The 17,483-nt window shown below is 41.2% G+C and overlaps 1 protein-coding gene across 1 annotated transcript in view; it reads right to left on the reverse strand.

The window, feature by feature from the left end:
- Positions 1 to 17,483, reverse strand: part of erf (Ets2 repressor factor) — a 40,917-nt gene that overhangs the window by 12,746 nt on the left and 10,688 nt on the right. The window lies entirely within an intron of this gene.

Here is a 17,483-nt window from a genome sequence, read left to right on the forward strand (position 1 = left end):
TGCTTTTGTTTAAAGCTAATACCCCTCAGGATTTTAAACTATGAGCATAACAGGTGACAAAGGAACTGTGCTAAGCTAGGAGAGGGGAATATTTGAGAAAGGATATAAGACACAAGATTGATGGGAGCAAAAAAAAACTTGAAGAAATCCCCAAACATCTCCTTGCAAGGCTTTGGTGCCTCAGCGAAAGCTGGTGATGAGCACTTTCGGTTAAATCTGTTCCCACAGATTGCAGTCATATCAAATCTTCCCCTGCTATCAGCATCAAAGCTGGAAAATCAGCAGTGTTACAACAGATTAACAGGCCTTGAAATATGCACAGACAAAATATAAGCTGTGGTTTTTTATAACTGCTATCAGAGCACAATCTCACCAGAGCACACGCACTATTACCCGAAAGTTTAAAGTATAGGCTTTGTGTTGTAAAGCAGTGGGTGGCAGTAAAAGACTCAACACCACTTCTACAGAAGGCCAGGCTGAAAGGCTGCATAGCAAAGGGGCACGCGCACACACGCACACAAACACACCTTATTAGGACCAGATGTGCCTTGGCAATCAGGCTGAGAAAGCTGAGGGTGGGAAACATATGGGCACAATATAACAATGTTAAATTTTGTGAGTGTGTGTGTGTGTGTGTGTGTTTATGTAACTGTAAAGAAACACACTATCCTAAATACCAAGGTTACAATCAGTTTCCCACACTCTACAAAGTCTGTCATATCTATACAGCAACGACGGCGAACTGTTAACAACGATATGCTCAAGGCTGCTGGACTGTAACGCTGTGTGACGTGGCCCGTTGAACCAAGCTTGATTAAACTGCAAGACACTCATGCTGAAAGGTAGGTGCCATTGCATAACCATGCTATGCAGAAAGCCATGCGATGTATAAGAGTATGCAACCAACAAATTGGCGCAGTAAACTGGGAAATACTTATTTCTTTTTATCCTTTATGGCCCTGTCAACATGTGAGAGGAAAGCGCTCTGGGGCAGCACCATAAAAGCAGCCAATAACACAAAAAACAACCACACAAAATAGGCGAAATACCAGATGAAAACCAGATAAGATGACATTAAAACAGAAAAGAGGGGCATAAGCTGTGAGAATCAATAAAAAGGTGCACACCTGGTAACTAAACTCCAGTATGTGGACCTGGGGTCCAGATGTTGATTCAAATCAATTAGGACTTTTTCATTGCGCTTCGCTTGTTGTCTGCACTGACTGTTTACTGGGATGGGGATCAGTTATGAATAGGTTTTCTTTAAGACTGTTGTTACACTATTAGAGGTTTAGTTATTGTTGCAAAGTGTAGTATCATAGGGATTTTTGTAAGTTGTGGATGACGCCTTGCCATTGAATGAGCTCACTGGCCCTTCGGCTGCATGGGCCAAAATGAAGCCATGTTGAGAATAAATCAAAGAAACTCAGTGTCACAGCACTGTCTGAGGAAAATGGCTGTAAATCTGATGATGGCTCAGACCTGTGGCTCTTTAACAGTGCTTCATTCATAGCTGCAGGAAACTGCATTCATGAGTTACAACACAAGAGCTCACACTCCTAAAAGTCCAAACATTATGTCCTTCATGCTGTAGCTACATAATAACTGCAAACTCATCTGAAGCCCTACGCTGTAACCTGATGTGCACCTCACCTATCAGTGAGAAAATAACAATCATTGTCTTTATGTAATGAATGAGAACCATAGAATCAAAATAAAGACTAATGAATGTCAGCAAATTCCTGGAAGGCGATTGCGTAATGAACATGAGGGAATCTACAAAGAAGTAGATTGAAAAGAGTAGAGACCCATGAGGGAAAGAAGTCAGAGCATTTTATTAGTTTCTGTCAGCTGGCATTGCACATAAAACACCAGAACCACAAGGTAATTAATACATAATGCACCAGCACAAATGCCAGCAATGACATCGGCCACTTGCGTAGGTTACGTCGTAGGCCCTACAAAGTCTGCCTGCAGAAGTCTAAAACAGGCCCAAGGCTGTAGGTTTGGCCTTCTCTAGAAGAGAGAGATCAGAATGTTGCCTTTGTATGAATGTTTTACGAACCGAGCCAAACAGCATGCAGACATATTATGTTTTGGGTCTGGCACCCAAAATAATTAGCCTGGATCTGTGCACACTTGCTCTTTTCTTTGAAATAAACAAAACAGCAGACGCCAGTTTATCAAAAAATGTACTTTTTTTAATCGGAGCAGAAAGGGGCTTTTTACAGTGTTTCTGTCAAAAGGTCATTTTTGCTACAGAGGTGTTTGTATCTATTTGAGTCCTTCACTGTGAACCAGTTAAAAGTGCAACAAATGACGGAAACAAATCACGTGTGAAGGTGTTTTGTGAAGCTTGAGTGGATGACAAACTCTACAGTGGGTCACATCATCCCTAACCACACACACACAAACAGGTAGCACATCCTCAACACACCGTGTGATTTGCTTTCGCATACAACTGCCTGTGCTGATACTGTTCGCAGTGCTGCGATACATTCAAATTCAGACCACAGCGGTGCTTGTGTTTACAATCCACTTTGAAATTAACATGTGTTTTCTCTAACAGATCACATTTTATTAGCAGGTGTAAATGGAGTCAAAGTGAGTCATGGAAAAACTAACCCAGTTGGAAACCAAAGTCCACTATCAGGTGTGCAAAGTGGAGCTGGGCCTCACCATGAATACATAAGTCAGGGAAATGGCGGTGTAAGTATCAGCTGCAGAAGCAGACCGTATCAGTAATGCATAACCGACCAAAACTGGCAACATCTAACCACAACAAAAGACAGTGCGTAAACTAAGACCTATGGAGACATCAGTCATACAGAGAGAAAGAAAGCCACAAAAAGGCACTTGGCTGATGTTTACAATACACAGCGCAGCCACATAACAAGAAGTCATATACACATACCACTCAACCATGGAAGCAGATCCTTTAGAGCATGAAAAACTATTCATAATATCATCACAGGACTTCAAATTCTGCAAACACCAGCATGCTGCCACACTGGTGCAAGCTCCTTGTGCATCAACATCTGGCTAAGTAACGGAGACACACCAGTTGAGTAATGTTCAAATTTAAGAACATTTTGTTGTTCAGCACACTCCAAATCTTGCAAGAAAACTTCACAGCACTGCTTCGTCTACTAAACCAAAAGTAATACATGCTATCACTCATCACGCCCCCCATCTCTCTCCCATCAAATTAATGATATTTCATAAATGTTCCTGCATCAAGGGGCTCAATCCATAAGCCTGAGTCATCACATCACAGTGATGGAGACATTTTATGAATTCAAACTGACTGACCTAACCAAGTGCATTAGTCATCTAAATTTGTATTGCAACATATTTTTTTTTTTATTCATGGACTGTCAGAGTAGCTCTGCATGATTCACGGTTCAAAATAATCTTTAACTTGCAGTCGGGCCTCGCTGCAGCCTCTCAGTTCATTGACTGTGAGCCATACTAGCTATACCACCTTCGTTTTAGCAACCTTTCTTTTGATTGGCTGCCCCTCTTAACATAATGTTTCAGCAATAGGTAGGTGGTACAACAGTTATATAATTCAGCTATTTGCCTTCACTTATCTCACACAGATTTTGGAGTTACAAAAAGAAAAAAGGGGGCTTGAGAAACTTTGGTCCTGTTGAATACGAGTAACCAACACTGCAACTTTGTTTATACATGTGACAGAAACTAAAGGAGTGCAAGTTTTCTGACGTGACTTTCACTCTCCAAATCTGCAAATATGCTGGCTACAACTATAAGTATTTTCTTTTTTTAAAGTTGGCAGCTAAAAAACTTAAGCAATTGTAAGGAAGAGTAAAAAATATCCTGAAAAACAGGCGCGCTCCCGGTGACTAATAAACAACATGCTGCTATCTGATCTCCAATGGTGCTCGGAGAGAGAGCCAAAAGACAGACGAGCTGGCTGTGATAGTCGCTAACAGCCATTTGAAGGCAGATTACTAATGGGGTACAAGCATATGATTCATACAGCGGACAATAAGGCTCTTGTCACTGGGGACAGGTTAGGCGTTGTGACACAATCGCCGATGAAAAACACACATGTGCACATGTAGTACATGCAGATGCCCGGTGACACATACAACGCACAGCGGGGAGGAGGGGATTGAATCAAAGTGGGCGAGCTAATATCTCACAAAGTACACAGATACACAACACAGGTTAGTGGCGAGAGGTAAGTGGGTTCATGCGTGGGTGCACAGAGCACACAGACAAAGAACACAGAAATAGCAACCATGCCCACTGCATGTGTTGCAGATGTCCCTGCTGACTCATAGCTCGTTCGTTTTGTCGTTCGCCTTTCACAGATTCCGCCTTTCTCCCCCTCAACGCCGCAGCCATCGCTTCCTTTCTTCATTTCTTTTCTCTTTCATACTGTCCCTCCCTCCCTCCCTCCCTCACTCAGCCTCTAAGACACACAGTCTCCTAGCAACAAAAGCTTTTAGCTCTAAAAATAAATGGCCGAGTCACGACAAACAAGACAAAATATGATTCGATTACTGAAACTTGCCAAAAGAGTTTTGAGTTTGCAGCGCAGAGTCAGAGAGCTGCAGCGTGAGGGTGTGATCTGTCTAAAGCCACTTGGCCAGAAGAGCCCTGCTTCACTGTCACGCCGTGTTTACAAAACACACGTTGGCCTGTCCTGAAAGCACTGTAGAGGCACGCTTTTACCATCACAACGATAAATCTGCATTAAAAGTACTGTACACAGTTTACATCTCAGTTCAAAAGAGACACAAGACCTGTTCATTCACGCCTCCTAAACCGATTCAGAAGCAACACAGACGGACCCAGAAAGCCAGACAGCAAGCACCGCTGATGGTGCAGCATTTCAACAGATGCACCAATGAGGGTCCAGTTGGAGGTGCATCTGTTACAGCTGGTGGTTACCGCAGTGCGAGTAAAAACACACACTGAGGCTAAAAGCCAGAGAGGTGGAGATCAAAAAGACTAGAGAAGCAATAAAACTTTGACTCATACAAACTATGACCACCCCTAGGAATCTAGCGCACCCTAAACTTTATGACACGCTTCTAATTAATCTTGTTTAAGAATATTAGGGTTTCAAAATAATAATGAAGGAGACCCCCTCACGTAACTAGTAATAAAAGCACAATTGCTTCTGATAGCGGTACAAAGAAAGTTTTTTGGCTCAAAAATTGCCATTTGAGGGCTGACTTCACATCCATAGCTGCTCAGCATTGTTATTTTTTCTCCTTTCAATTTAAGCCAATTAAAACTGTTTAAAATGACTTATTACAGTCCTGGTAAAGCCAAAACCAAAATGTCATTGTGCATGCAGGAAGAACCCTGTCAAACTGCAAGTATTAGAGAGCCGCCTACTGCAGACTCTTAGGCTGACTGTAGTTCTTCTAGTGGCCACTTGAAGCTGGCTCCAAAAGCAAGTAAATCTAATGCTAGGCCCAGTTTAACAGCATTAAAATGTATATTAACAAAAACGAACTAACAAAAACTAAACCTTTGTTTAGTTTCCCCCTTCATAAAAAACTGTGCAATGAATTAGTTTTTACAACTCATCCAATTGTTTCGTAGAATTTGGGGCGTGGCCACTGGGAATGACAAGTAATCAGTGTCTGCTCAGAGTGGTACAGTCCTTCCAAGAAGTTTGTGCTTCCGCTGCACCCATAGACTTTATGATGCGTCCGGCTGGCCACGCCTGATAGTATAACTTCAGAGACGTAATACCAAAATTAAAAAAACCTGAAGTCAACCGACCAGTCATGACCAAAGAGCAAAGCCTTGTACTTCAAGTAAAAGATCCTCCACTACTGATCTCTATTGTTAAGTGTGCATGTAAAAACATATGCAGAAAATGTGTCTTGTGTGTGCTTTTGCTGGCAGTTTTGCTGTTTTTATTCACACTAGAGCTGTGTACAAAGTGTTAGAGAAGTGTTATGGGACTGTAAACACGCCATATTCCAGAGAAACTCTTAAAAAAAAAAATTTGGAATCTTTTTTAAAACATAATGCCAACACGTGAAACTCGTCGAGCTTAGAGAAATACTCCTCAGCAGCAAGTAAAGTGTTAACATGTCTGAGCTATTATGCAGCTTGTTTTATGGCTGCTCTGGTTTAGTCCACGGCTGATGGCGCAGGAGGCCACAAGTCAGTGAAAACTTAAGTAGACAAAGGGAAAAAAACCCTTGTACTATCTGGCAAACTTTGCTCCAGACAGGAAGAATTTCTGATTGTCGGGCAGAGGGGGGAAGCACACGATTTCAGGCCTCGCTGGAGTCTATATATAGCCAAGTACAGGGCATTAAAACTCATTTACTATTAGCCTGCAGTCCCAAGCCACCTGCGTGCTCCCATCCAAGAGAAACACACAATCTGTGCAGCAATAATCACAGGGTGAGCGGGTTTAACACGCAGGTCTGCTTTTCTTACGGACTCTGACGTCACTCCAGTTGGAACGGTACTCATAATGACCGATAACCATCACTGGGGTATTGTCCAAAAAGGCCTGCAGCCGCTGAGCCCAAACACAGGCTGCCTCTTTCTCTCCAACAAGTTTCTTTAACATGCTGTTAATTCTATCCATCTATCCCCCCGTTTATTTTTCCCTCCCTTCCTCCTATTCTTTGGCGGACCTATATTTAGCCACTGGAAAGGTCGGTGTGTGTCTGTCTGCAGGGTAATGATCCAGGGCCATGGAGAGAGACCCACAGAGGTAGCTGACCAGGCTCAAATCTCTGAGGAGGCTGGCTCACTGCTGAAATCTGGATTTTTATTTATTTATTTTTAAATCAGTGCAGGGATCAGGATAACACATAAAGGCAGGAAACAAATGGGTACAGAGCAGGAAACGGGGAATCTCTGCTGGGCGTTAACGGCACTGGCATCTGCAGAAAGTCATATTTTGGAGGAAAACGCAAATAAACACATGCGAAAAGAATTAAGATAAAGTTTAAACTTCACTTAACACTTAACTGCCACTCTATAGGATCTCCAAATTAAAGGATTTAAATGATGCAGAGAATCTATATTAAAAAGGATAGTGAATTTAAATCACTTGAGTTTAAGGTGATTGACTATTAACGATACACACCAAGTTAACTATCCCTCTTCAACACAACAGACAGTCTAACTCTGCTCTAATGAGGAGTCCTGAGCCTTAAACTACTGTTTAAAAACTCCACTCCTCACTGAGCTGATCTCATAATTACCCATAAAGGATGGAGTTCAGAATCGAGGAGCCAGCAGCTTAAAGGCAGGGAGGAGTCGTGGAAAACGGATGGGACGAGGAAGGAAGAAATCAGGTGGAAACGCAGACAAGAGAGTGAGGAAGAGGAAGAAAGGTGAAAGAAAAGAAAGAAATCCAGCAGAGATCAAAGGGAAAAGGAGGACGAGTATTCGCAGGTGCACAGTGTGAACCTTCACCCTACGCTCTCACATGATCCTCCATTACATAACGTTAATAAAGAGACAGACGACTGAACACACTGATAAGGAAGGAGGAGATTGTAAGAGAAGAGGTCAGTGTTGGGGAGATGCAGACAGGATGAGCATTTACCAAAGAAGTAGAAGAAAAAAAACCCTTAATCTAATCTTATAATGGGGTACGGATATGAGCCTGAAATGTGTCCTTACATGTTCATTTCCCCACCAAGGAACAAAGAGACTAAAAAGAGTAGTATGACGCCAAAGGAAACCAAAAAAGCTTTCCAGAGAGAGAGAATCAGAGAGAATAAAGGAAATGAGATATAAAAGGTCGGGTGAATACGTTTTGTATGGAGGAACTGAGAAAAAAAAAAAAAAAAAAAAAAAGCAAAGAGGAAGCAAAGCTGCTTACACAAACAAACAAATAAAATCTAAACAATGAGCATAATACAAATCTGCTTTATGACATGTCATTCCTAAATTTAGGAATATCACAACTTGATTTAAAAGCGAAAACTTTGCAGCCTTCCCACAAAAAAATAGCATTTATCTCATTTTGATCTCCTGTTAATAAACTAGTTGACATTTCCTCTGCGATTTCTGTTTCATTCTTCTAACCAGCAGCCACTCTTCCCTTTTCCCATCGAAGAGAAGATGTAAAATAAATGCCAGATCAGACAAAGGTCAAATAAATGAAGCATGTAACTGAAATCCCAAGGCTTTATTTTTATTTAGTTCAGGTTTCTATTTAAAATGTAAATATTTAATCACAAATATTTGATGGTCATTTTGCATGTTTTTATTTAATGACCTCTCCTGGTTTGTGTTTTTTGTGTATTATTCCCAAACATCATAAATGGGTGCTGACCCAAAGACTCAAAAAGTTTGAAATCATGTTCTACAAGCTGAGCTGGAAGGAGATAATAGGCTAAGTTGTGTTTGTTGACTGATGTTGGCTGTACAAACGGCCTTCACCTGACAGTATACTATTAAAAGAAGACGAAAAGGTTGACTAGTCATGCGCATCTCAATAGAAAGTATAGAGTTTGAAGGTTGGTCACATTAGTAAAGCTAATAAAACCCTTTTGAATGTTTAGACCATCTTCACTAGAGCAGAGACAGCTAAAGCACATTAATTTGGGAATCAGCCAGACAGAAAACTGTCCCGTCTTGAAGGTCCAAACTATCTCGAAGTCAGCCAAAACTGTGATTAAGCTGGCCATGGGTCGGTTTAAACGTGTGCAGTCAAGAGACAGTTATTACACTCTAATGTGAGGGGGAGCTCCTTTAAAGCTGCAGCCGATTTAAATATGTCACTACTGTCTTCCTGAGGTACCTCAGTTGCATCTTTGGCACCTTTCAATCTCATTAAGACAAATAATTAACTACTAGGATTGCCAGTGGGAAATAAAAAAAAAAAAAAAGGCTGAACAGATTAAAAGCAGCAAAGTAGGCAATCTTCACAGGAAATGATTATTACTGCAGTGATAATGAGAAACAAAATCCTGAACAGGCACATCAGTGATGATCTCAGAGCTCAAACTTCTATCTCCTAATCTGCAGCCCCTGAGCCAAGGTTGCAGACTTATCACTCTTAGGCCTATTTTCCCAGAGAGGAAAAACACATAAATGCATGCACGCATGCTCCCAAACTCGTCTGAGCATGCCTTCCTTCCAGAAAATGACAACACTGTAAAACATTTGGCTGTGATGAGCACCTGGCTACCTGACTGCTTCACTGAAGATCTCTTCCTGTAGTTATTGTGGAATTTGGAAGGAAATCTTGAATATCTGCGAATAGCAGTGAGTTACAAATGGAGAATGAAACATTGTGCTGTCAGAAGGAAAGTCAGCTGATCTTAAGCCCAACAAACTGGCAAGCATCACATTCAGGAAGTTGCTTTGCTGATTAATAACATCAAACTGAGCGGTCAGCTTGCAAAATGCACAAATAACCTGCCCTTTAGCATGAATGCTTTGCTGGTAAACCATGTAAATTAGGTGAATTATTTAAATAAATAAATAAATAAATAAATAAATAAATAAATAAATAAATAAATAAATAGCCCATTTTGCTAATTTTAGATAATTATATTATTTTACTAAAGCTAAAATTCACAATTAAACCAGTCTTATTTCCAAGCTGTTCCACATATACTTACAACACTGAGTCATCTTACTTACTTAACAGAAGTCTGAATTTTCCTGTTATTTTAGGTCATCTGATTAACAAAAATGTGACTGATGATAAGCTGATGCTTAAAACAATTAAAAATAATAATAACAGTTTTATTACAATTACGGTAGTTTTTCTTTGGGGGAAGGCCAACATTTATTGAATACAGGAAAAACCCTTGACCTTTACTTCATTTGAAATCCAGTGTGATGGTGGTGTACTGAAAGTACAAAGTTACATTACTTTTGAAAAGCTTATGAACCTGACTGCTCAACCACTTATAAAACGTATATGTGAAGCGATCGATGGAGGCCACAGTAGAGCTGGAGTCACTTGCAGACTGGTGGTGGTGTTACTGAAGGGAATTTAGTGCAGTGGAGGGAGAGAGAAGATAAATATCTGTTTAAAATTTGGCTTCTGTGTTGTGGTTTGGTCACCAGACTACTTTCATTTTCCTCCAACACACAAACGCGCACGCACACAGAGCGCGGCAAGGCTAACAGCACAAATCTGGTGACTTTAGCTATTGGACTCGACCATGTGTGTACATTAGTGTGCATGCATCCATGCACACAACCGCACACATACACGTGTCACCGCAGCCCAGAATAGGTCTGCAGCTCCAAATTCAGGGAGCCGGATGAGTGACTCATTCTCGTAGTCCCTGCCAGTCAAACTCCATCTCCTCCTTCCACAGCCCCAACCACCCCCTTTCCCTTTCAGCATCTTTCCATACAGACAAGGAGGCTCCACTGCTGATTACAACAATGCTAAAGGTTTATTTTATGGATGCGACAAAAAGAAAATAAAGCAATGAAGAATCAACAAACTGCTCCTCTCTGATTTTCCATCTGAAATAAACATATTAATATCCCTAAAGCCATAAAACTTTGCGGCGTAGATAATGATGCCAAGAGCTAATCAGATACGTGTGTGCATGTCTGGAAAATTATTAACACCTGTAGTTCAAAGCTATACATGTGTCGGCTTCTATAGCGACTCCTTGGGATACATTCTTACTACACTCTTACCGATAAGATGTCAGAGATTTAACATGATCTAAGCCACACTTAAGTTAAGCTCCTTATGTGGATAAGGAAAAACTTCCATGCCCAAATGAAAAGCTTGTCCTGGACTTACTATACAACAGGTGTCATGCACACCGAGAGAGAGCCGGGAGCAGAAGAAACAGTACTGGACAAATAAATTAAAAACTGAGATTTAAACCAAACTGCACATCAAACCAACCTTCTATTACTCTATTACGGTCATTCGCATGCTTCTCAGTTATTTGTGACCGCATGGACTTGTTCGTGGAGAATTTACATTACATCACCAACTAAGCATATGCTCCATGCAGCAGACTTCAAAGCAGTATAACACAAATGACTGCTTGGCTGTCCAGCTGCCCATGTCTGCAACAGTTTTACACCTCAAGTCCAGATATCTACAGGCATCTCCCACATAAAGGGTACTTACGTGGGCTACCCAGGTATATTAATCACTGTTCAAGACTGGAGTTGGCATGTTGGTTAGAATCCAATTCAATAGGAAACACTGTCTGATATCAACCCAGCACGGACACCAATTCAGTGTCACTACTTTTTTGTCCGCAAGTGTAAAATCTGCCTAGAGAGCTACCGCCAGATCTCTGTAACATTTATCCAAGCACAAAGAGATATCTGTGCTCAAATATCATTAAAATTGTGATAAAGTAAAACAACAACAGGACTCAGAAGTGCGTGCCACAGCACCTCCATGTAGTTACAGAAATTGAGACGTAGATGATCGTCCTGCTTGTTGGACTGTCTGATTGCAGCAGCTTTATCTCAACGCCATGATACGATTGTTGCTGTGATCTGGTGCTATATAAATCAAATTCAGCTGGACTTGCGTTATGATCCACTACAGTCAGTGAAGATTAAAAAGTTTTAAATGCAAATAAGACTTTGAGCTACTCTGATAATATTATCACAGGCACTGACAGTCTGGAGAAAATCTACCCAATTCACCTCAAACTGCTCCTGAACCTCAGCCACACAAATACAGAAGTTTGCTGAACAGAAAAAGTTCTTCTCCATTTTCTTCTTAACCCGAATATGAACATTTGACATCGATGCCAGACCCAGACTTCAGCGTTGGCTCACATCCTTTATCTACCACTTGTGGCTCATAGTACAGTCAGAGTGACAGTAATTCACTCTGGACGAGTGTCCGTGAAATTCTTAAAAAACTCAAAAAACAGCCAGCATGGGACTTTCTACATGTGTGACGTCTGGGAGCGTTAGTCAGCCTTTCCTCATTGGCAGAGTCACCGCAGTCTTAATTCCTCTTTTGCATTAAAGTTGGATCTTCCAGTCTCTAGACAGAGTGGCTCGCTCCCTGTGTAAAAACATTAAAAGACAGAGGCACGACGGCGTCACCGCAGGGAGATGGCAGCCCAAATGAGCACGCCATGCTCACGAGCTTTAGTGAGAAAATTAGAAGAGTGTGTCTGTGTGTGCGTATGTTAATGCAAGCCAGATATCACCCATTTTCATGGCATGTGGGGGGTCCAGGCCCCCTAATAAAGTGTGCATGCTGTGAGTGGGCGGGATGACTGAGTGTCTGTCTGAGGGACTAACTGACTTTTACGTCTGAATAAAACAGAAACCGTCTCATTCATCACTGCCTGTGGCCCCGGGGGTTTCGAGCAACCTTCAGGGACACTGAATGGGTCACATGAGTTACCAGAAGAACAAGGACAGCACTTTCAACCTGATAAATTTTACATGCAAAAATGATACTGTTATTTGATAGTTAATGAGTCAGCATTCTTTCTCACTTAGATCATTCTTTTCATTATGGCTCATTGGTTATATTGTCTGAGGAAACATACACAAACCTTTTAGACTGCCAAGATCTTTAAATAACTGCGCTTTAGGTTACCGAGTTTGTGTGCTGCTGGTGATAAAGCTCAAAAAGAACAAACTTTATAAAAGTTTATGACCTTAACGATGGCACTGGCCCGATCAAATGGAGCCTTTCTTATCACCAATAAAATTTAACGTCTACCTTTGAAACAGAGAACAGGACAAGTCCAACCCTGTGTTCACCTTTAAAGTTTTGGCAGCTAAAAATGCACAAACCTGTTAACTGAACAGAGGCCAAGACGATGTCTGAAATCACTCATGCTTTTATATACTTAACATTAATAACCACAATGGCTCTGAAGATAATCTACTGATAGGAAAAAGTTAAATAAAATCTGTTATCAGGGTGTCTACAGATAAGTTCAATTTAAGACTTCTTAAATACCTCTTGCAAGAAATTTCAGTTTCTACTGGCTTACAATGGGCCTTTGAGGGTGATCACACATGTAAGCTCGACTGGGCTGGTCTGTGTCATCTTACATAACAGAAGTTTGTTCATTTTCCTGTTATTTATGGCCATTTGATAAATGATAGTGTATATGATGTTCAAGTAAATTAAACCACCTTTGGTGGATTTTTGTGGAGTCCTGGTGATTTTCCTCTTATGGGAGGCCAAAACCTCTGTGGTGGAAGCCAACAATTATATATGCAGGTAAAACCCTAAATTTAAAACCAAACTTGAAATGAAAATATAAATCAAAAGGGACAAAAGAAAATAAACCAAACAAAAACAAGTTTTCCAAGTAAACAAATGTTTCAGTTCAAAATGAACTGTGTGGTAAAAAAGTCAAAATATTTGGTTAAGTTTAGGAAAATTATTCCAAAAAATGTGAATTTTGTCCCAAATCATAGCACTTTGTCCTAAATTTGAAACACTTCCCCCACACAGGGCACTCTGCTACATTATCATTGCCAGATAATGGGTTAGACTGCCAAGAGTAACAGTCATTCTCAAGCCAATAATCACATCCAATAAGAAGGCCCTATTTCCATAAGGCCTTCTTCTTGTGGGTTTCCACCAGTCTATTGGTAGCTCACTAGTGTACAGCATAAACAGAACCCAATCTAAACCAAAACCTTGGTGGCGGAGGATATTTAAGATTTTTTGATGTGTAGTGGCTGGGATGAGAATTAGGACCAATTCCAGGGCCATTTTTCCCATCTGGAAAATGTTAACATTGCCCTTTTCAGGTTGGAAAGAAATTGCTGCCCAAAGTGAACGTCTTCAAATATCTCAGGGTCTTGTTGATTGGGGGGTGCAGAATGGACAGACATGAATAAAATTTTAAATATCCATTAATGTGCATAAATGCAGATGTTGCACTGATCCGTTGTGGTGAAGCTGAAGAACTTGATTTTCTTGATTTGCAGTTCTGCCCTCATTTATGACCAAGAACAGTGGAAAGTGACAAAGAATGAGATGGTGGATACAAGGGGCGGAAATGAGTCCAGACACCCTTATCTTCAGAGACAGGGTGAGGAACTCAGACATTCGGGAGGGGCTCAGAGTAGAGCCGCTGCTCCTTAACATCAAACTGAGCCGGTTGAGGTGGTTCATGCAGCTCGCTATGATGCCTTCTGGGTGCCTCCTCAGTGAGGTGTTTCAGGCATGTACAACTCAGGAGATCCTGATGCACGAGGACACAATGAAGAGATTACGTGTCTTGTGTGACTTTTGAACACCTCAGTGTCCCCTGAGGAGAAGCTGAAGAAGATGGCTGGAGATTGGGAGATAAGGGCAGATAACTGGTGTCCCCATGACCTCTTCCTCTAAAGGCAGTTTAATCAGCTCACTGATAACACGATACACGCCCCTTCTCCCTAAAAATGAAAAAGGCTGAACAGGCTTATTCAAACTTTAATGCTTGGCTTTGTGTGATCTACATGTATGAAGGGAAAACAGCAACACTGTGTGCTGGAAATTCTCAGACATGACTAAACCTTTAAAAATGTATTCAACCTCAACGTGAGGCTGTTTTCACACCTCTGTTTAGTCTGTTTAAATCAAACTCATTTCCCCCCTGCTCCATTTCGCTTGTGCAGATGTGAACATGGTAATCACACAGGTGCAGACTAAAACAACTGCACCGAGCCCGTTTGAGGAGTTGGTCTCGGTCCAGTTCCAAGCAAAGTCCAGAGCGATCCAGCCTCAGTCTGACACTCAGCATGTTCCTCCTTTATTTAGTTTTGTTGCTCCTGTCCCACACAAATCTGACCAATAAGGAGGCTGAATGTGCCACTTGGTTTGTAGTGACGTATTTTGGTTTACTTGGGAGTTTGCTTGGAATTGGTTCTGTGTAAAAAGAAGCAAAATCACAGAAAAAGCTACAAGTTCACAAACTCAGTGACTGCTTTGGACCAGAATAAATGAACTTAATTAACAAACTAGGTGTGAAAACAACCAAAGACAAGTTAATGCTTGAAAGCCTTTTAACAGTAATAAGGTTTTAGAGGCATAGAGAAACTATTGGGAGTTTAGCCAGAGGAAAAGGAAAAAACATTTGCGCACATGCACGTTCTGATCCTGCTGTTGTGCACAGTCAGCCCCAAAGACTCATTGTTAGCAAGGAAAACCGTGATTAAATGCGGCTTTAAAAGGTGATTAAAAGAAGGTGCCCTCTGTTGTGCTTGATCCCAGCAGATTCCGGATAAAAATACAAACAAGCTTCAAGCATGAATGCTAGTGTTACATCAGGCTGCTCAGCCAAACTTTCTGTTACATGTATAATGCAGCCAGTACACTCGCCCCTCCTTCTTCAGATCATTCATCCTACATCTTCTCCTCTTCATCGACCTCTCCGTGGTTTGATCTGGCCAGGGGTGAGATTTGTGCTGAAGCCTTTTAGCCCGACATTGTGCGCATTTGAGGCAGGGATGGAGAAAACTGTAGGTATGTTTGTTATAGAGGTTCGGTGAACTTTTGTTATCGTCTTAATGTAGGTGAGGGGGAGAGACAGAGCGTGCGTGTATATCTCCACTGTGTGGGCGTGTGTGATGTGCAGTACGAACAAAGTTTTCAGGCTATTAGCCTTTAGGCAACACAAACATCACATGTTTTAGCTCACACAGTGTCACATCAAACATCAATGCTCCACATACAGACTCCCAGGACAAGTAGCGACAGCCAGGCGACTGAGAGAAAGCCACAGGATTCCCAACAGACCGATAACTAAAGCAAACACATCGGAAAAGTAAGACTGTGCTCTGCTCGCTCTCCCTTTTGTTTTCGGGCTCACTTTTTTCTCCACTCACCAAAAGATTTCTAGAGTCTGAAGGAGTCAGACACAACCTTAACTTTATGCTGCCAAAATGTTACACCACTCTCCTTTCCGTTGTTTCATCACACAGCGACACTGCAACGACTGCAATAAACTGGTAAAATCAAAAGCCACTGTCTTTAAACCATAACTTACCATGCTGCTTTTATACTAGTTTATACTATTGGTTTTATACTAGACTGTCACCACAAAAGACAAATACTATAAATAGAAATTGCACATAAAGGGGTAAACAACATCTTAGAAATAAAGCAACTAAAAGCCACTGAAATCTAAAATAACTGCTTGTTTCTGAATAAATCCAAGGTTCGTGACAGCAGATAATTGCTGCATAAACCTGTGTTTACTTTAAATGTGGATAAGCCCGGACTAACTGTTGGGCACCTCATTGCACATTTAATGATAATAATTAAAAAGAAAAACCTGCAAAATGCACAGTAGGGGATAAGAATAAGGATGGCTGCCTGTCTTTGCATGTATTTATCACAAACACACTGAATGTGATGAGAAGTATTCGTATACCTACTAAGCCAACATACAGCTAACGCGCTGCTGCCTTTGTCGTGAGTAAAGACGATCCTTTTCATTACGTGCTGCTAAGAAATCATTAAAGACCAGCTGGAGGAAACAGTTCCATTCATGCATAAGAAATATGTCCTTCAGACACAGCCAAGAGCCAGCTCAGATGCTTCTTAGCTTGGGATTTAATTAATCTGAACACAGTGACTCTTTTACAAGTAATGATTTCTGTGTTTACTATAAAGACTACAGCCACACTGTCTTTTTGCCATGCACATGCACTCTTGTAGAAGGTGCACGTGCATCTCAAATCAACAATTTTGTGATGCTGACTCTGTTACTTTTATGTATTTTACTTTACACTTGTTGTAAAAAGCTGGAAAAGACAACATATTTTTAAGATCATCAGACAAAGCATCCCTAATAATCCTTCAGCATGATCAGGGTACTTCTTGGCTTAAAATGGGGCTTTGGGGGTGTCTACACACAAAAGTTTGCTGGTCTGAACACAGCTATGACAAAGAGTCTCAGCTCTTAACACAAGACTGTGCAATGTGCGGCTAATACTATAAAATGCACTTTAAAACAGAGAAACAGAGCTGCATGTAGAAGGCTGTCTTGCTTGCAAATTCTACCATTTTTGCTCAGTTTTCTAAATTTCTTCAAATGTCTGCAAAAAAACCTGTGAATGCAAACATACTAGTGATGCATTCAGGGGTGGTCAGAAACTTAAAGAGACCACATTTGCTGAGCGGTGTGAGTAAGAAGTGTCCCTTTCTTGAGGTCTTGAATAGTTGATTTGTGGGTGTGCCAAACCTCTGAGGTTAGAGCCATGCACAGCTGTTTGAATCAATGTCTGGCTCCTCTGTAATGACCTCAGCAAAGCACCACACAAGAACTCGGGAGTTTTGGAGGTGTTTTTAATAAACATATCCAACAAGCCCGGTTTGTAGGATTAGCACTGGGAAAAGTACCAGGGTTTATATTTGTGAGAATATGAATAAGATTAGTACTGAAGCTGTATAGGTCACACTGTAAATCAGGCAGTGTGGGGATAAGGAGAAAAAAAATCAGGTGCTATACCAGCAGGGGCAAGGGGCAGGAAAAGTCTGGCCTGCATCAACCCAAAGTCCAAACACCACAAAACCAGATGGAGCTCTTTCC

This window comes from Pundamilia nyererei, unplaced genomic scaffold (genome assembly GCF_000239375.1).
Source record: "Pundamilia nyererei isolate P.nyererei 1_Seehausen unplaced genomic scaffold, PunNye1.0 scaffold00242, whole genome shotgun sequence".
NCBI lineage: Eukaryota > Metazoa > Chordata > Actinopteri > Cichliformes > Cichlidae > Pundamilia > Pundamilia nyererei.